Source organism: Aquarana catesbeiana, linkage group LG02 (assembly GCF_042186555.1).
Source record: "Aquarana catesbeiana isolate 2022-GZ linkage group LG02, ASM4218655v1, whole genome shotgun sequence".
NCBI lineage: Eukaryota > Metazoa > Chordata > Amphibia > Anura > Ranidae > Aquarana > Aquarana catesbeiana.
In genome coordinates this window covers 54,070,003-54,091,046 of record NC_133325.1, presented here as the reverse complement: position 1 = coordinate 54,091,046, position 21,044 = coordinate 54,070,003, and the positions used below count along the sequence as shown (strand labels likewise).

Sequence of the window (21,044 nt, the reverse complement as noted above, 5' to 3'; positions counted from 1 at the left end):
GCCTTACACCTGCTGACATTTTGTGTGATTAATCACTGATTGGTCAATTAAATGTGTTAGTAATTGAAGGAGTGGCAGAAACCATTCTTGATGTTTTTGTATATATATATATATATATATATATATATATATATATATATATATATATATATATATTTGTAGCGAGGTCCCGGGCCCCATTTGGTCTAATGAGAACCTTCAGAGTTAGGGACAGCTGACATCCTTTTAATTAGAGTGGGTTACAAGGCATGGGGTGGGTGTAATGCAAGGTAGATCAATGGGCACCAGATACTTCTTGAATGCAAAGAGATTTATTTTCTGAACAGAACTGTGGGAGAGCAGGTTAGGGCCAGGACACCCTTAAGTAGTTGCAAAGTTAATTAGCAGACTCCGTGACTTCTATGGGTAGACAGCCATGCAGGGAAAGGCACCCAGCCGGACACCACATCTGCACGAGTAGGCTCGCTGTCTCCTATGCCACAGTCTTATAACAGTTTCTAACACAAGTTGTAACGAACTTCTTTACTTCCTCTACAATCACTTCTTGTAGGTCTTCACTCAACTGAGCCCCCAGTCTCTCTCACTAGACTTGCTGATCCACTGCCACTGGATCTCCTGAGCTCTTCCAACCTTCTCAGTCAGTACCTTCCTTAAGCGCCACCCCCGCTTTCCTGCTGGGTCCCTAGCTTGGCACTCACAGATACTCCTCAAGCGTCACCACACTTGCCTGTGGGGGGGGGGTGTTGGTAGTGGGGTGTCCCGCGATCCATCCGCGCGGGGGGGGTGTGGTGTGAGCGGGGTGTCAGCATATGAAGCATTTGATGGACACACTGGCAGCATATGATGGGCACACTGGCAGCATGTAATGGGCACACTGGCAGCATTTTATGGACACACTGGCAGCATATGCTGGGCACACTGGCAGCATTTGATGGGCACACTGGCAGCATGTGATGGACACACTGGCAGCATATGATGGGCACACTGGCATAATTTGATGGACATACTGGCAGCATATGATGGGCACACTGGTAGCATTTGATGGCACACTGGCAGGATTTGATGGGCACACTGGCATAATTTGATGGACACACTGGCAGCATATGATGGGCACACTGGCATCATATGATGGGCACACTGGCAGCATTTGATGGTACAGTGGCAGCGTTTGGCACAGTGGCAGCCTTTGATAGCACAGTGACAGCCTTTAATGGGCACAGTAGCAGCGTTTGATGGGCACAGAGGCTGTGTTTGATGGCACAGTGGCAGCGTTTGATGGGCACAGTGGCAGCGTTGATGGCACAGTGGCAGTGTTTAGCACAGTGGCAGCGTTTGATGGCACAGTGGCAGCGTTTGATGGGCACAGTGGCAGCATTTGGGCACAGTGGCAGCGTTTGATGGGCACAGTGGCAGCCTTTGATGGGCACAGTGGCAGTGTTTGATGTCACAGTGGCTGCAATTGATGATTTTTTTTCAAAAAATTTTTGCCCCCCCCCCCCCAGCCGCCACTGTCCAGGACACTCCTTCTGATTAGCTGAGATACAGCAGCAGCGCCATTAGCTCCCGCGGCTGTCAGAGCCAGTCAGCCAATCAGGGGAGAGAAAAGGGCCGGGGCTGTGTGTCTAAATGGACACAGGGAGCTGTGACTCGGCTCCGGTTCCCCCATAGCAAATGCTGACTGTGGGGGCACTCAAAAGGAGGGAGGAGCGAGGAGCAGCAAAGAGGGACCCGAGAAGAGGAGGATCGGGCCTGTTCTGTGCATGACCAACTGTACAGAGCAGGTAAGTATAACATGTTTGTTATTTAAAAAAAAAAAAACAACAAAAAAACAAGACTTTACAATCACTTTAATGCTTTTATGCTGTAAAAGTGTAATAAACAACAAACGTAAAAGCTCTTAAGCTACTGGATGACAGGAAAATGAAATCTAATTGGTTGCTATACTTTGCACATAGTTTCATGAAATAAGCCCGTAATTACAATGCAACAGATCTCCACAGCAGATATCAGGTGACCTGTACCCTACACAAAGGCCAGGCCGTTCCCTGAGGGACACAGGAATAGTTACCGGCTTATTGTTGCTTGGTAACCCGAATGTAAACAGCCGATGGCGTTACTTCAAATCTTGGGGGCACATACTTAAAATTATGATTTGGCTTCAGCCTAATTCTCTTTTTAGCAACCGGCAGTTTAAAATGTGCCAAATTTGTGTCATTGACGTTCACACAAGGTGCGTCCAAATCTAGGACAGGAGAGTTGTCAGCAGAGTTAGGCAGAGACTAGTGATTTGGGTTAAAGTTATAGCTGTAGTAGTATAATGACAAAACGAATAATGCTCTTGCACACACCTAAGCCTGGTCCACACGATCGGATTGTTGGCCAACAAAGCGTCAGACTTTTGTCTGAAGGGCGTGTGCCTGGATCTTGTCTTGCATACAAACAATACACAATTGTCGGCCAACAAACACGAACGTAGCGACGTACTACGTGGAATTTCAGCTCTTGATCGCCACCCTTTGGGCACCTTCTGCTAATTTCGTGTTTGGTGAGCATCGATTCCGAGCATGCGTGTTTGTACTTTGGACTTTTGTGTGATGGACTTGTGTACACACGATACGAAAATCTGACAACAGACCGTTGTCCACCGAAAATTTACTAGCCTGCCATCCAACATCTGTTGGCCGAAAGTTGGCCAACAATTGTCTGAAGGAGCGTATTAACGGTCGGATTTTAGGCAAACAGTCTGTCATCACGCAATTCCCTGCCGAAAATCCGATCGGTTATAGGCTTTACTCTATAACCCTAATACAAAGGTCTTTAATCTCTAACTTCTTTAGAAGACCGCCCCCATAGCAGATTTAGGGCGGCAGCTCTTTGCAGAAACACTTATATATATATATATATATATACAGTCCCTGACAAAAGTCTTGTCGCTTCTCTATTTTGTAGAAACTCCTGCTATTAACCTGACTTTTAATTAATCAATTGGTGTTAGAAATAGCTCATATGAAAAGCTAAAGCCCTCCCAAATGATGTTTAATACACTGAAATAAATTAGTTTCACTGAAAAAAGATTTATCATTTAATCAAGTCAGACAGGTCAAATTTTGGCAAGACAAAAGTTTTGTCGCCTATACAGAAATTGAACAACTTTACTGAAAATCCAAAAATATGTCAGTAAATTAAGTAGTGGTGCTGTGAGATCCAAATTTAATATCTTGTATGACTTCCATGAGCTTGAAGGACAGCATCCATGTGGTTTGGCAAGGATTCATACAATTTATTGATGAAGTCATCAGGAATAGCAAAATAGCATGCCTCCCAGAGTTCATCAATATTCTTTGGTTTCGTCTTCCATGCTTCATCTTTCATCCTACACCACATATGCTCAATGATGTTCATGTCTGGTGACTGGGCTGGCCAATCCTGGAGCATCTTGATCTTCTTTGACTTAAGGAACTTTGATGTGGAGATGGAAGTATGCGATGGAGCACCATCCTGCTGCAAAATTTGGCCTTTTTTATGGTTGGGAATATAAGAGGTAGCTAAGATTTCTTGGTATTTTAGACTATTGATGTTGCCTTCCACCCTGCAGATCCCTCGCACACCCCCATACTGGATGTAACCCCAGACCATGGTTTTGCCTCCACCAAACTTCACTGTTTTCTGGGTAAATCTCGGCTCCATGCGGGTTCCAGTAGGTCTCCTGCAATATTTGCGGCGACTGTGGTGTAATTCAACAGAAGATTCATCTGAAAAATCCACCTTCTGCCACTTTTCCAGAGTCCATCCTTTTAGCAGGCTGTAGCCCTTGGCAAATGCCACACTGTTTTTCAATTGTCTTTTGTTTAGTGCTGGCTTATGGGCACTGATTCGACCATGGAGGCCATTTCCAGACAGAATCCAACAAACTGTTCTGGTTGACACAGGGACTTCAGGTGACCAGGTCTCGTGGAGCTCTGCTGCAGTGGAAAATGGGCTGGCCTTGGATTTTCGAGCCAAAAAACGGTCCTCTCGAGCAGTTGTCTTGCGGGGTTGGCCTAACCTGGCCTTGTCCAAAACTTCTCCAGTCTCTTCAAATCTTTTTTTTATCCTCTGAACTTGACGCTGAGACACATTGAAGGTGTCTGTCACATCAGCAGTGGATCTGGTCTTCAGCCTCTTGATAATCAACACTTTAGTCTTAATCTTAGGCATGTTTGCAGAGGTCTAGTTGCAGTTGAGAAGGTCTAGTGTACTGGTGTTCTTTTTATACACACCTGAGACCTAATTGATCCATTATTAGTCACAGGTGAAGCTCAGGCGACAACACTTATGTCTTGGCAAAAATTGACTCAATGGGCTTTACCAAGCTGTGAATATTAGAATACTTTTTGTCAGTTTAGTTTTGCACTGAAACATTATTACAAAAGCTGTTGGGATTAAAATGACCCATTTCTTGTAACAAAATCTTGATTAGAAATATATTTTAGCGGCACTTCAGGTCAATTTGTATACAAGCGACAAGACTTTTTTCAGGGACTGTATATATATGTGTGATTCTGCACTTCAGGGTTTTGGGCGCGAGCGCGCGCCACTGCTGGCTCGCTCCCACTGTGATTTTACACAGTGGGAGCTGATCAGCGGGTCCCGTAGACCCGATGTCCACCGGGACCCACCGATCGTTCGTTACTCTGACAGAATGACAGTCTGCCTATGTAAACAAGGCAGACTGTCATTCTGTGAGTACAGAAGACACGGATCCTGTGTTTCTGTGAAGCAGAAACACCGATCCATGTCTTCCAGTAGTAAAAGCACCTCCCCCACAGTTAGCAAGCATTCCCTTGGCACACATTTAACCCTTTGAGCGCCCCTGATGTTAACCCCTTCCCTGCCAGTGTCATTAGTACAGTGATAGTGCATATCTTTTGCGCTGATCGCTGTAATACTGCCACTGGTCTTCGAAAAAAGTGTCAAAAGTGTCAGTTAGGTGTCCGATTTGTCCGCCCTCATTACTAGTAAAAAAATAAATAAATGAAACAAATAAAAAAAAAAATATTCCATAATATGTAGATGCTATAACTTTTGTGCAAACCAATCAGTATACACTTATTGGGATTTTTTTTTTACCAAAAATATGTAGCAGAATACATATTGGCCTAAATTGAAGAAGAAATTAGATTTTTATTTTTTTATTTTATTGGATATGTTTTGGAGCAGAAAGTAAAAAAATATTGTTTTTTTTTTAATAAAAATTGTCAGTCGATAGCCTTGTGAAATAAGCCATTCAGTTTAAAATAGAAATGAAAGGCAAAATGTTTTTTTGTGTAGATATATAAAAAAAAAAACAATATAAATACCTTTTTCCCTTTCTTATAAGTCACATAATTAGTCAGGTTGAAAAAAGACACAAGTCTAGTTCAACCAAAAAAATAATAATAATAATAATAATACAATCCCATATACATAATCCTTTACCCACAGTTTATCCAGAGGAAAGCAAAAAACCCCAGCGAAGCATTCTCCAATTTGCTACAGCGGGGGAAAAAATGATTTCCTGATCCCCCGAGAGGCAATCGGATTTTCCCTGGATCAACTTTACCTATAAAAATGTTAGTACCTAGTTATATCATGTACACCTAGGAAAGAATCCAGGCCTTAAAGCAATCTACTGAACTTGCCAGAACCACCTCTGGAGGGAGTCTATTCCACATTTTCACAGCTCTTACTGTAAAGAAACCATTCCATATTTGGAGATGAAATCTTTTTTCCTCTAGATGTAAAGAGTGCCCCCTTGTCCTCTGTGATGACCTTAAAGTGAATAACTCAACACCAAGATCACTATATGGACCCCTTATATATTTGAACATGTTGATCATATCCCCCTTAATCTCCTCTTCTCAAGAGTGAACAAATTCAGTTCCTCTAATCTTTCCTCATAGCTGAGCTCCTCCAGGCCTCTTATCAGTTTGGTTGCCCTTCTCTGCACTTTCTCCAGTTCCCCGATATCCTTTTTGTGAACTGGTCCCCAAAACTGAACTGCATATTCCAGATGAGATCTTACTAATGATTTGTACAGGGGGGCAAAATGATATCTCTCTCTGGAGTCCATACCTCTCTTAATGTAAGAAAGGATAAGTGATCTCATTCCCTCTGTTCTAAGCTGCAAAAGAGCCCTGGGGGGAAGAATAGAAGCAGCACACTGATCTTCCCAGTGACAGTCTGTACGGGGGGGTGGGGGGTGTCAGGACAAGTCTGATCATTGGAGGAGAGCAGGTTGAGTTCCCAGCATAGCTAGAGAACTGACCACGCTGTGCTCTCCTTCTCATGCCGCGTCCACACGGTCGGAATTTCCAACAACAAATGTTCGATGGGAGCTTGTTGTCGGAAATTCCGACCGTGTGTAGGCTCCATCGGACATTTTCCGTCTGAATTTCCGACAAACAAAATTTGAGATCTGGATCTCAAATTTTCCGACAACAAAATCCATTGTCGGAAATTCCGATCGTGTGTAGACGCACAAAATTCCACGCATGCTCGGAATCAAGCAGAAGAACCGCACTGGCTATTGAACTTAATTTTTCTCGGCTCGTCGTACGTGTTGTACGTCACGCGTTCTTGACGTTTGGAATTTCCAACAACATTTGTGTGACCGTGTGTATGCAAGACAAGTTTGAGGCAACATCCTTCAGAAAAAAAACATGGATTTTGTTGTCGGAATGTCCGATCGTGTGTATGCGGCATTAGAGTGGGCAGTTTTTAATAGGAAAGCAGAGGGACTGGTAGGAACACCGAGGATTTCACACAAAGGAAGCAATACAAAGAGAACAGGATACGTTCTCATACAAGTACATGGTACAGCAGCCACATATCAGGAATATGACATTTTGGGGTAACAAATGCTTTAAGATAACTCTGCAGGAACTTGCAAACTTACTGGACTTCCAGAAGGATCAACAGCTACTTTTTTGCATTTATCAAACACTTTTAATGGTAAACTTAACAGACCTAAAGGGAGCAAATAAGAGAAGTTCATCGTTAGGGTTTACATAGACGTTAACAGAAGTGTCATGAATTGCCCCATTTCACGATAATGGTTGGAAAGTTACAGTCATTTAATCCACTTAGTGAATCACTCTCCATGACCTGTTTATGTATATATTGTATATGTAAAAGCAAATAGTGCTAACAGTGTATACATTGCCATTACAATACAAATGTCCGCTGGAGGTCTAAATAATGACCGCTAAGTGTTTACAAACCAATATTTGTCTGCGATAACCTTGCAGAGAAATGTTAGCTTATAGACCCAAGATGAAAAAAAAAACCAAAAAGCAAAAAAAACAACACGTTATCATTTAACTGTCAGTAAAAGGGAATAGAGAGTTCCCAGCAAAGTCTCACGTAAGCCACCACCGTTTTCTGTTGACTGTTACATTTTCCAGCTCAGCTTGTGGTCTTCTCTCGTGACTGTTCTTGTGAAAGAAAAAGGAAGACGCAAACATTAAAGCAACTGATCACAGGTGTTTTGTTGATCAAAGTGGCCAATCAGGTTCTTCCCTTTATCCTTCAAGTGCAGCAAAACGTAAAATCCAAACTAGCTGTGAAGAACTGCTTCCTTGGATCATTTTTTTCATTGGGTGAAGGATGAAGTATGGATAGTTGTCATTTAGGTGTCCTTTTAAGAAGGAGAGGTACGTTGCGATCAAAATGATCATGGCTTATCTCACCTGTGTACCAGTGTATGTAGTTGAGATGAGGAGCAACAGAGGACATGTTCTCGGCTCCTCAGCACACGGCACTTCGCTTCATTCACTGTTACGCAAATGGCCGGTTTATGAAGGTGCAATCTGAGCACCTAACTGGCCATCAGTGTAAAATATCTCACTCCCTGCTTCTTCAACCCAAGAAGAGTTCAAGAAGCAAGGAGAGAGCTTCCGCAGAGTGAGCAGGAGGACTTTCTTCTTTCTCCATCAGCACCAGCAGATTAAAAATGAATATGAATAATAACTGCAAATGTGTACACGTACTGTATGTACTTGAAGTTTCGCTCAAAGCTGGAGGATAAAAGATTTCCCCGCCGGTGTGTAGAAATGTGACAGCAGGCATCCCTGAACTAATTCAGGAGTGTGGACATTTTCAAGGTGAGACACCACTCTAACCAACCCGGTGCTTTAGACGTGGATGTAACTGTGACGAGAAGACTTGGCTCGCAGTCTCCGCTTGAATTCATCCCAAAGGTGTTCTATCAGGTTGAGGTCAGGGCTCTGTTCAAGCCAGTCAAGTTCCTCCACCCCAAACTCGCTCATTCATGTCTTTAGGGACCTTGTTTTGAGCACTGGTCCAAATCATTTGGTGGAGGGGGGATTATGTTGTAGAGTAGTTTTTCAGGGGTTTCCAGTGAACTAATGCCGTGTACACACGGGCGGACTTTTCGACCAGACTGGTCCGACGGGACGAATCCTAAGGACAATCCAACCGTGTGTGGGCTTCATCGGACCTGCAGCAGACTTTTTCGGTCGAAAATCAGACGGACTTTAGATTTGGAACATGTTTCAAATCTTTCCGACGGACTCGAGTCCAGTCGAAAAATCTGCTCGTCTGTATGCTAGTCCGATGGACGAAAACCGACGCTAGGGCAGCTATTGGCTACCAACTTCCTTATTTTAGTCCAGTCGTACGTCATCACGTACGAATCCGTCGGACTTTGGTGTGATCGTGTGTAGGCAAGTCTGTTCATTCGAAAGTCTGTTGGAAGTCCATCAAAAGTCAGTTGAAAGTCCGTCAGATAGACCGTCGGACCTTTGATGCTGAAAAGTCCGCCTGTGTGTACACGGCATAAGGGGCCAAGAGAGTGTTGACAGGTACAATGGTAAACTTAACCACATGCCGACCAGCAGCCGCAGTTGTACTGCGGCAGAATGGCACGGCTGGGCAAAACTACGCTATGTAACGTCGCTCTGCCCTGTGGCCACTAGGGGGCGCATGCGTGCGTCCGCCGCTCTACCCCCGAGTCGATGCGAGTGCCCGGCGGTCTCGATCACCACCGGGCTCCCGCGATCGCCGCTGAGACACGGAGAACCCGGAACTGTGTGTGTAAACACACAGCTTCTGGTTCTCTGAGGGGAGAACAGACGGATCGTCTGTTCATACAGAGTATGAACAGACAATCTGTTATCTTCCCTGCACAGTCTCCTCCCCCCTTCAGTTAGAACACAAACTAGGACACACTTAACCCCTTCACTGCCCCCTAGTGTTAACCCCTTCACTGCCAGTGATACTTTTACAGTAATCAATGCATTTTTAATCGCACTGATCGCTGTATTAATGCCAATGATCCCAAAAATGTGTCAAAATTGTCCGATGTGTCCGCCATAATGTGGCAGTCATGATAAAAATCGCAGATGGCCACCATTACTAGCAAAAGAAAAAAAAATTATAAAAATGCTATAAAACTATCCCCTATTTTGTAGACGCTATAACTTTTGCGCAAACCAATCAATATACAGTGGGGACAGGAAGTATTCAGACCCCCTTAAATTTTTCACTCTTTGTTATATTATATTTTTTATATATATATATATATATATATATATATATATATATATATATATATAGCCATTTGCTAAAATCATTTAAGTTCATTGTTTTTCCTCATTAATGTACACACAGCACCCCATATTGACAGAAAAACACAGAATTGTTGACATTTTTGCAGATTTATTAAAAAGAAAAACTGAAATATCACATGGTCCTAAGTGTTCAGATCCTTTGCTGTGACACTCATATATTTTACTCAGGTGCTGTCCATTTCTTCTGATCATCCTTGAGAGGGTTCTACACCTTCATTTGAGTCCAGCTGTGTTTGATTATACTGATTGGACTTGATTAGGAAAGACACACACATCTGTCTATATAAGACCTTACAGCTCACAGTGCATGTCGGAGCAAATGAGAATCATGAGGTCAAAGGAACTGCCTGAAGAGCTCAGAGACAGAATTGTGGCAAGGCACAGATCTGGCCAAGGTTACAAAAACATTTCTGCTGCACTTAAGGTTCCTAAGAGCACAGTGGTCTCCATAATCCTTAAATGGAAGATGTTTGGGACAACCAGAGCCCTTCCTAGAGCTGGGCATCCGGCCAAACTGAGCTATCGGGGGAGAAGAGCCTTGGTGAGAGAGGTAAAGAAGAACCCAAAGATCACTGTGGCTGAGCTCCAGAGATGCAGTCGGGAGATGGGAGAAAGTTATAGAAAGTCAACCATCACTGCAGCCCTCCACCTGTCGCTGCTTTACGGCACAGTGGCCCGACGGAAGCCTCTCCTCAGTGCAAGACACATGAAAGCCCGCATGGAGTTTGCTAAAAAAACACCAAGGACTCCAAGATGGTGAGAAATAAGATTCTCTGGTCTGATGAGACCAAGATAGAACTTTTTGACCTTAATTCTAAGCGGTATGTGTGGAAAAAACCAGGCACTGCTCAGCACCTGTCCAATACAGTCCCAACAGTGAAGCATGGTGGTGGCAGCATCATGCTGTGGGGGTGTTTTTCAGCTGCAGGAACAGGACGACTGGATGCAATCGAGGGAAAGATCAATGCGGCCAAGTACAGGGATATCCTGGACGAAAACCTTCTCCAGAGTGCTCAGGACCTCAGACTGGGCCAAAGGTTTACCTTCCAACAAGACAATGACCCTAAGCACACAGCTAAAATAACGAAGGAGTGGCTTCACAACAGCTCCATGACTGTTCTTGAATGGCCCAGCCAGAGCCCTGACTTAAACCCAATTGAGCATCTCTGAAGAGACCTAAAAATGGCTGTCCACCAACGTTTACCATCCAACCTGACAGAACTGGAGAGGATCTGCAAGGAGGAATGGCAGAGGATCCCCAAATCCAGGTGTGAAAAACTTGTTGCATCTTTCCCAAAAAAACTCATGGCTGTATTAGATCAAAAGGGTGCTTCTACTAAATACTGAGCAAAGGGTCTGAATACTTAGGACCATGTGATATTTCAGTTTTTCTTTTTTAATAAATCTGCAAAAATGTCAACAATTCTGTGTTTTTCTGTCAATATGGGGTGCTGTGTGTACATTAATGAGGAAACAAATGAACTTAAATGATTTTTAGCAAATGGCTGCAATATAACAAAGAGTGAAATATTTAAGGGGGTCTGAATACTTTCCGTCTCCACTGTATGCTTATTGCGATATTTTTTTACCAAAAATATGTAGAAGAATACATATCGGCCTAAACTGAGGAAAAAAATGTTTTTTTTATATATATTTTTGGGGGATATTTATTATAGCAAAAAGTAAAAAATATTGCGTTTTTTTCAAAATTGTCGCTCTTTTTTTATAGCACAAAAAATAAAAACCGCAGAGGTGATCAAATATCACCCAAAAGAAAGCTCTATTTGTGGGGAAAATAAGGGAAATCAATTTCGTTTGGGTGCAACGTTGCACGACCGCGCAATTGTCAGTTAAAGCGACGCAGTGCCGAATCGCAAAAAGTGCTCTGGTCAGGAAGGGGGTAAAATCTTCCAGGGCTGAAGCAGTTAACAGACCTAAAGAGAGCAAATATAAGAAGTACATTGTTAGGGTTTACATAGACGTTAACGGAAGAAGTGTCATGAATTGCCCCATTTCACAATAATGGTTGGAAAGTTACAGTCATTTAATTCACTTAGTGAGTCACTCTCTGTCCATGACCTGTTTATGTATATATTGTATATGTAAAGGCAAATAGTGCTAACAGTGTATACATTGCCATTACAATACAAACGTCTAAAAACGGTCTAAATAATGACCGCTAAGTGTTTACAAACCAATATTTGTCTGCGATAACCTTGTAGAGAAATGTTAGCTTATAGACTCAAGATGAAAAAAAAAAACAAAAAAAACAACACGTTATCATTTAACTGTCAGTAAAGGAGAATAGAGAGTTCCCAGCAAAGTCTCACGTAAGCCACCACCGTTTTCTGTTGACTGTTACATTTTCCAGCTCAGCTTGTGGTCTTCTCTCGTGACTGCTCTTGTGAAAGAAAAAGGAAGACCCATACATTAAAGCAACCGATGACAGGTGTTTTGTTTCTCAAAGTGGCCAATCAGGTTCTTCCCTTTATCCTTCAAGAGCAGCAAAACGGGAAATCCAAACTAGCTGTGAAGAACAGCTTCCTTGGATCATTTTTTTCCTTGGGTGAAGGATGAAGTATGGATAGTTGTCATTTAGGTGTCCTTTTATTTTTTTTTTTAACTGTTTTGCTTGATATTTTCATCAAACGAAATACAGTGGAAACAAATTACAGACAATCCACAATATATAAGTAGATAGTCAACAATCAGACATTGTTCCCTACTTTTAAAAGAGCAACAATATATTGTGAAAAAAAATTCTATAAATTCCCAGAGAAGGCAGGGATATCAGTAGTAGAACAATTCCCAATATGGGCAGAACATACTGTAGAACAAAAACCGATGAGATGAGCACCTAGTTATGATAAAGAATATGGCACAGGCAACAAAAAGGGAATAAAATATGCATTCCATATAATAAAGACCAATAAACCACTCCTCTACTTATATATCAGGGCTAGGCATTACACCTAGGTATCGAAAAGTTCTATCAATTGGTCCCAAATTTTAGCAAATTTATGAAGGCACCCCCTTGCCTCGTAAGCGAGCTTGTAAGTTGGCAATACCTGATTGATCAGACCAATTGATTAAGAGGAACAATTGTAGAATGTATCCACTGTAGTACAACAATCTTCTTAGCGGAAAACAAAAAAAAGCGTAGGAACTTTTGATAGGAACTTAAATCAACCTCCTCCAATATCCCCAATAGGCACCATTGTGGATTGCACACATTAGGAAGACCGAAATTTGAGGCTATAAAATGGGTTACATCAGACCAGAAAGGTCTTATTTCGTCACAGTTCCAGAGCGTGTGAAGCAGATCCCCAGAACATTTACGGCATTTATGACATTCAGGACTATCACTTTTATGCATCTGAAATAGCCGGAGTGATGTGCAATAAATCCTGTAAAAAAAGCGCAACTGAATCGTTCTGTCTCCGGCTGAGATGGTAGTGACAAAATAAGTTTGAAGAAGCTCTTCCCATTTTTCATCGAGAGGTCTGGGATGTCAGATGACCAACGGTCTTTCAAAGTCTGCAGCCCAGTGGGTTTGTTCTGTACTGCAGAACAAAGAAGATCAGCCCCGCATGCTCAGGTTGTAACAAAGCTTTTTCTAGGGTAGAATTGTGAAATTGTACCCCCCTAAGACTTAATTGAGCCATGGCCACATATTTTAATTGGAGCTATCTAAAATGCCAAAAATTTGGAACCCTAAATTTTGAGCGGGCCCTGGTCATATAACTGGTGTATATATTTCAACCATTTCATCGCCCAGAGACAGGCATCAGGCAGGTTGAAAAAATTAGGAAAGGTTGGTTTAAACCAGATTGGATGATTAGGCGAGATGGAGTATGAGGACTGGGAGTCATGTACTAGGGATAGGCAATGCTCATAGATTTTTCGGGAAACTTTTAACATAGCCGTGCCCTCAGTGGCCTGGACAAATCTCCTATAGATTAAAATAGTCAGGACTTCATAAGAGGAAACTAAGGTTGCTTCAGCCACTGTGGCAGCATTATTTACTTGGGTGAAAAGCCACCAGTGTATGTAGACAAGTTGAGAGGCATAATAATATAGTCGCAAATTTGATAACGCTAGCCCACCCTGGGACGTAGGGTCTCCATGAAGATTCTGGGGTTCTTAGGGTGTTATAGAAATGATGATAGGAGAGAAACTATTTCCTGAAAAACCCTTTTATTATTTTTATTATTATTATACATGATTTATATAGCGCCAACAATTTATGCAGCGCTTTACAATGTAGAGGGGAGGACAGCACAATTACAGTACAGTTCAATACAGAAGGGACAGGAGGGCCCTGATCATAGAACATTCTAAAGGGAGGGGGTGGTGGTACAAAAGGTAATAGATGCAGGGAATGATTTGATGGGGGGTGGCTCGGGGACAGTTGTTAGGTGGGTGTGGGATAGGCTTCCCTGAATAAGTGAGTTTTTAGGGATCTCCTAAAGGTGGACAGGTTAGGGCAGTGATGGAGGACCTTGGCACCTCAGATGTTTTTGAACTACAATTCCCATGATGCTCATGCACTCTGCAGTGTAGGTGAGCATCATGGGAAATGTAGTTCCAAAACATCTTGGGTGCCAAGGTTCACCATCACTGGGTTAGGGGCTGATCAAACATACCGGGGCAGGGAGTTCCAGAGGATGGGAGAGGCTCTGGAGAAGTCCTGAAGACGAGCATGAGAGGAGGTAACAAGGGAGCTAGAGAGCAGGAGTTCCTGGGAATAGCGGAGGGGACGATTTGGGCGATATCTGCAGATGAGGTTGGTGATGTAGATGGGGGCGATGTTGTGGATAGCCTTGTATGTTGTGGTTAGCATTTCGAATTTTATACGGTGGGGTAGGAGAAGCCAGTGAAGGGATTGGCAGAAAGGGGCAGCAGTCACGGAGCAGTTAGTAAGGTGTATTAGTCTAGCAGCAGCATTCATAATAGACTGAAGGGGGGATAGCCTGCGTAAAAGTAGGCCACTAAGGAGAGAGTTGCAGTAGTCAAGGCAGGAAATAATCAAGGAGTAAATACATTGTTTTGTGGTGTCATTAGTCAGGAAGGGTTGAATTCTGGAGATGTTGCGGAGGTTAAAGTGGTTGTAAACCCTTTACAACAACTTTATGCTACAGGTAAGCCTATAATAAGGCTTACCTGTAGCTATAGCTACCCAGGATATCTCCTAAACCTGCATGGTTTAGGAGACATCCCCTATCGCACTGGGGCAAACTGAAGCAACGGCACGTATGTGCCGTTGCTTCAGTCTGTGTGCCGTTACCGGCGGCCCCCGTGCACATGCGCTGGAGTGACGTCTTCGTTGGCTCCGGGCAATCGCAGCGCCAGAGCCGCGATATACGGAAGTAACCCACGGGAAAGCTGTCGCCAGCCGGAGGGGGAGACGAGGACGGCTTCGGGGGCTTTGTTCTCGAGTAAGTAATTCATAAGAGCTAGGATGCTATGCTATGCATACTAGCTCATTATGCCTTTGTCTTGCAGGGTTTTTTTTTAAAACAGAATTTACAACCACTTTAAGGCAGCAGGATTTAGCCAGTGATTGGATGTGGGGGCTGAAGGAGAGGTCAGAGTCAAGAATTACACCCAGCACCCTGGCATGTGTGGAGGGACCAATGGTTGTGCTGTTGATCTTAATGGTAAAGTCATGGGGGGGACGGGACCGGGAAGGAGGAAATATAACAAGCCCAGTTTTAGAAAGATTGAGTTTGAGAAAGTGGTGTGACATCCATACCGATATGTCATTCAGTAAGTTTGAGATCCGTGAGGAGATCGAGGGGGTGAGTTGAGGAGTGGAGAGATAGATCTGGGTGTCATCGGTGTAGAGGTGGTATTGGAAGCCATGGGAGGTTATCAACAGGCCCAGAGAAGAGGTATAGAGCGAGAATAGGAGGGGCCCAAGGACAGAGCCTTGGGGTACCCCAACAGAGAGAGGAAGACGAGCGGAGGAGATGGAGTTGTAAGTGACATTGAAAGTGCGCTGACATAGATCGGAGGAGAACCAGGATAAAGCAGAATCACAGAGGCCAAGGGAGTGTAGTTTGCTGAGGCGGAGCAGGTGGTCAACTGTGTTGAAGGCAGCAGAGAGGTCTAAGAGTAGGAGTATGGAGTAATGCCCATTGGTTTTATCAGTTAGTTAGTCATTGGTGAGTTTTAGTAGGGCAGTTTCAGTGGAATGTTGTGGACGGAAGCCTCACTGTAGGAGGTCAAGAAGGTTGTTGTTCGTGAGGTAGTGACTCATTCGGTCATGGACAAGACGTTCGATGAGCTTGGAGGCAAATGCGAGCAGGCAGATGGGTCTTAACTTTTTCAAACAGGTGGGGTCTAGTGAGGGTTTTTTAAGTATGGGGGTAACCAATGCATGTTTGAGCGGGGAAGGAAAGGTGCCGGAGGAGAGGGAGAGACTATTTCCTGAAAAATCCGTTTAGGATTATATACTGGAAAGTTTGACAGAAAAAATTAAAATTTAGGCAAAAAAATTTTTTTTTTAAAGAGATTGACTATTCCTATCAAAGTCAAGGGTCAAATTTTCCCAACTGCAGATAGGAACTGGGCATTATTCAACTGGGAAGAGGAGTAGTGATGGCCAGGAGTTGGAGAGTGAGTCTGCGGGGGGGGAGGGGGGGGGGCTGTGCTGAAGTTCGGGTGAGTATAGCAGCCAGAGCTTCCAATGGACTGATTTGTTTTTATGGAATTGCAAAAACTGGAATTGGGCTTCAAGGTTTTTATTCTTACTGAATACTGAATAATTTGTTTGCACTTCTATTACATAAAGTTTTGAAAATTTCTATTTAGAGAGCCTTCTTTTGCCGTGTTCTTTGCACTATTTTACTGTGTCTATACCTACTGTTTACTCTTTTACTGTAAAACTTGAAAAAAATAATCAAAATTTGTAAAACAAAAAGTTTTGAAAATCTTTATTTTATATAACTTTTCTTCCATCCTATACACCTTTAAATGGTATTCTTAAGAAGCTGATTTGATTTTATTTGTATTTAATTGTTTTGTTAGGTAGCTATTATTTCCATCTTCTCTGTATTTGAGAGTAAAGGCAAGAAAATTTGGTCTGAATTAAAAAAAAGAAAAAGAAAAGAAGAAGAGGAAGTAAACCTTGATAGTCTCTGGATTGCACTGGATGTGCAATATTTGTTCTCTCTTAAGGTGTTCTCCATCTTAAGGAAGACAATAGAACAGAAATATGAGGAAATATTAAAACACAGAAACCTTTCATAGCTGACAAAGACAATACCCCATTATAGTGGGATTTTCCCCAGACAATTGTACCCCAAAAATACAAGGAAGCAGTAAAGCTCATTATAGTGGAATTTTTTTCCAGACGACAATACCCCAAAAATACAAGGAAATGGTAAAGTAGATTATAGTGGGATCTTTTCCAGACAATAGTACCCAAAAAATACAAGGAAACAGTAAAGTACATTGCAGTAGGATTTTCCCCAGACAACTGATGACTAAAGAAACTCTTATCTTCTGTGTCTATGATAGGCTGTAACTGGCACTGAATGCTGCAAAGAACCACTAAAGGCGTATTTTTCCAGATATAGATGTTTTTAAGCTCTTTAACCACTTCAGCCCCAGAAGGATTTACCCCCTTCCTGACCAGAGCACTTTTTGCGATTCGGCACTGCGTCGCTTTAACTGACAATTGCGCGGTCGTGCGACGTTACACCCAAACAAAATTGACTGCCTTTTTTTTTACCACAAATAGAGCTTTCTTTTGGTGGTATTTGATCACCTCTGCGTTTTTTTGCGCTATAAACAAAAAAAGAGCGACAATTTTGAAAAAAAGCTATTTTTTTTACTTTTTACTGCAATAATATCCCCCAAAAATATATATATAAATTTTTTTTTCTCAGTTTAAGCCAATATGTATGTATATTTAGGCAAAAGATTTTTTTTTTTTTTTTAAAAGAGATTGACTATTCCTATCAAGGGTCAAGGGTCAATTTTCCCAACTGCAGATGGGAACTGGGCATTATTCAACTGGGAAGAGGAGTAGTGATGGCCAGGAGTTGGAGAGTCAGTCTGCGTGGGGGGGGCTGTGCCGAAGTTCGGGTGAGTATAGCAGCCAGAGCTTCCAATGGACTGATTTGTTTTTATGGAATTGCAAAAACTGGAATTGGGCTTCAAGGTTTTTATTCTTACTGAATACTGAATAATTTGTTTGCACTTCTATTACAAAAAGTTTTGAAAATTTCTATTTAGAGAGCCTTCTTTTGCCGTGTTCTTTGCACTGTTTTACTGTGTCTATACCTACTCTTTTACTGTAAAACTTGAAAAAAACAATAAAATTTTGTAAAACAAAAAGTTTTGAAAATCTTTATTTTATATAACTTTTCTTCCATCCTATACACCTTTAAATGGTATTCTTAAGAAACCGATTTGATTTTATTTGTATTTAATTGTTTTGTTAGGTATGTATTCTTCTACATATTTTTGATAAAAAAAATTGCAACAAGCGTATATTGATTTGTTTGTGCAAAAGTTATAGCGTTTACAAAATAGGGGATAGATTTATGGCATTTTTTTTATTATTTTTTTTTTATTAGTAATGGCGGCGATCTGCGACTTTTATCGTGACTGCAACATTATGGCGGACACATCGGACACTTTTGACACTATTTTTGGGACCATTATCATTTATACAGCGATCAATGCTATAAAAATGCACTGATTACTGTGTAAATGACACTGGCAGGGAAGGGGTTAACACTAGGGGGCGATCAAGGGGTTAAGTGTGTCCTAGGGAGTGATTATAACTGTGGGGGGGGGGATGGGCTACTACTCACATGACAGTGATCACTGCTCCCGATGACAGGGAGCAGTAGATCTCTGTCATGTCACTAGGCAGAACAGGGAAATGCCTTGTTTACAAAGGCATCTCCCCATTCTTCTGCTCCATGACACGATCGCAGGCACCTGGCGGACATCGAGTCCGCGGGACCCGCGCTCACGGCGCATGAGCGCCCACAATACTACTTCTTAAAGGGGACGTACCTGTACACTCATTTGCCCAGCCGTGCCATTGTGCAGACGTATATCGTCGTGCGCTGGTCGGCATGTGGTTGAAACTCTAAAGGCACATATAAAGAAACACAATGAAGCTCTGCATTCAGTAGTAAACCACTATATGTGTTTTTTTTTAATGCAAGCAGAATACATGCCTGAATTTACCTAGCGTTATTCTGCCTTCTTCTTAAGAGAGGAAAAAGCAGCACAAGGAGCCAAACAGTGTGCTAACAAAGAACATGCTGATAGGAGGAGAGAGCAGAGTGACAGAGGAAATCATCAGTCAGCTGCTTCTCCTTTCACTGTCCAGTTGCAGGCCGGGGGGAAGGACAAGACCTTTAAAATGTTACTAAACCCAGGACCCTGCATTCACTATATCTGGTCTCCCACAGTACACAGAACATGGAAATGCAATAGTTTTAGTAAATATAAACTGCTAAATACTTTTTCTCATCAGCAGTATAGAGCAGTCTTGTGACTTCTATCTGTGTCTGGTTAAATCTTGTAGGAGGAGTTTTCATTTACCTCTGACCGTCCTGTGAGGCTACAGGACCCCTGACCCTCTGTCTGGACAGTGCTGATTGGCCCAGTGCTGATCACATGCACCCTCCCAAGGAAAAAAACAAAACAAAACCAAACTGAGCATGTGCAGAGTGAGGCTCTAAGTGGCTTCAAAAGTGCACTGCGCCCCAAGCCCACCCAATTGTGTGACGATAGCGAATTAATATTCACTAATGTCTTCCTGCTTCTCCTCCCGGCCAATCCCGGCTCAGGAAGCGGGACCCGATTGGCCGAGAGGAGAAACGGTCCTAGTGACTGCCGAGGAGGAGGAGGGCAAGTCGTGCCGCCATGAAGCCAAGGAAGGAGGAGACGCAGAAGCCCGCTGCCCGGAGGAAGCCCAAGACCTAGTTGGGGTAAGTGCTGGGGCCGATCGACCGACCAGGGGGTGGGGGAGGAGGGATTGTCACCCCACCCCCCAAAAAAATATACCACCAGCTGCCACTGGTAACAAGAACAAAAGACAGTCATGGCAGGATCACCAGGTATTATTCTCGTGAAAAAAAACATAGACTTAGAAAGATTAAAGCAATGTATGAAATGGCATTATTATGGTAAAGCTTACATGACATTTTATTTTTGGGGTTTAGCCTCACCTAAAATTGACATCATTGATTTTTTTTAATATTTGTTCGTCTTTTTTCTAGTACATTGCACCACTTGACAGTATAAAGCTGACTGATGCAAAACACTGAAAAGGATCTACAGATTATATTATTTATAAGCTTCCATTAAACAGATGAGTAATTATTAGTAAAAAAGTCACCCTCTGCCTTCCGCTGTGATTGTGTCACTGTTCCAGCTTTGGGCTGGGATGGCAGCACTGGGGTGGATGATGCATACATAACACAATGCAGTATTTGTACTTGGTCATCTGGAAAAGATTCTGTTCTAGGGGTAAATTGCAGGTTATGCTGATTCTAGAAATGTGAAGCAAACAAGAAGTTTGTGTTTGAGTCCTGTCGATGAAGCAACAGAACTGAATACACAAATATGTCACCCCGGTCAGCTTAGCGACACATCCATGCCGTAGGATGGCTTTGAGGTCATTGACTTTCACCCACGGGAGACGGATAATGATCTACTGTCTCATCTCCGTTCATTTCACTTGCCTGGGAGCTTAAATGGAAAAAAAAGCTTTTAACCCTTTAGGGTAAAAGTCAGACGGACCTAGAAATAAAACATGTTTCAAATCTTTCCGACGGACTCGAGTCCGGTCGAAAAATCCGCTCGTCTGTATGCTAGTCTGACGGACTAAACCTGACGCTAGGGCAGCTATTGGCTACTGGCTATCAACTTCCTTATTTTAGTCCGGTCGTACATCATCACGTACGAATCCGTCGGACTTTGATGTGATCGTGTGTAGGCAAGTCCGTTCGTTGGGAAAGTCCGCCGAAAGTCCGTCCGATAGACCGTCGGACCAGTCCGGTCGAAAAGTCCGCTCGTGTGTACGCGGCATTACAGGATGGCAGATACACAAGAGACATGGGAACTGATTGCTGGGTTAGAAGCTTTTAGGCTTCAACCTGAATAATAATGAAGAGTGGAACAGTAAAGCAGGTTGCTAACAAATATTTACCAAAATGTTGGTGATGAATTAATTGTTTATAGTCCGTTACCAGACATGGATCATACAAAGCATGAAATAACCCTTCGATAGCAATACAGAATCTATGGCCCCTGCTACCCTAATCACCCCCCGGCATTTGCCTTATTTGAGAAACCTTCATCGATGGCTTAATGTATCATTGGCCTCTTGTGAGGTCAGAGTCTGCCACTCATTCAGCTGCAGCAGAAGGAGCTTCTTCCTCCATATACCTATGTTGA

The 21,044-nt window shown here is 42.8% G+C and overlaps 1 protein-coding gene across 3 annotated transcripts in view; it reads right to left on the bottom strand.

Moving 5' to 3' along the window:
- Positions 1-21,044, bottom strand: part of LOC141126879 (P2Y purinoceptor 2-like) — a 133,294-nt gene that overhangs the window by 49,955 nt on the left and 62,295 nt on the right. The window lies entirely within an intron of this gene.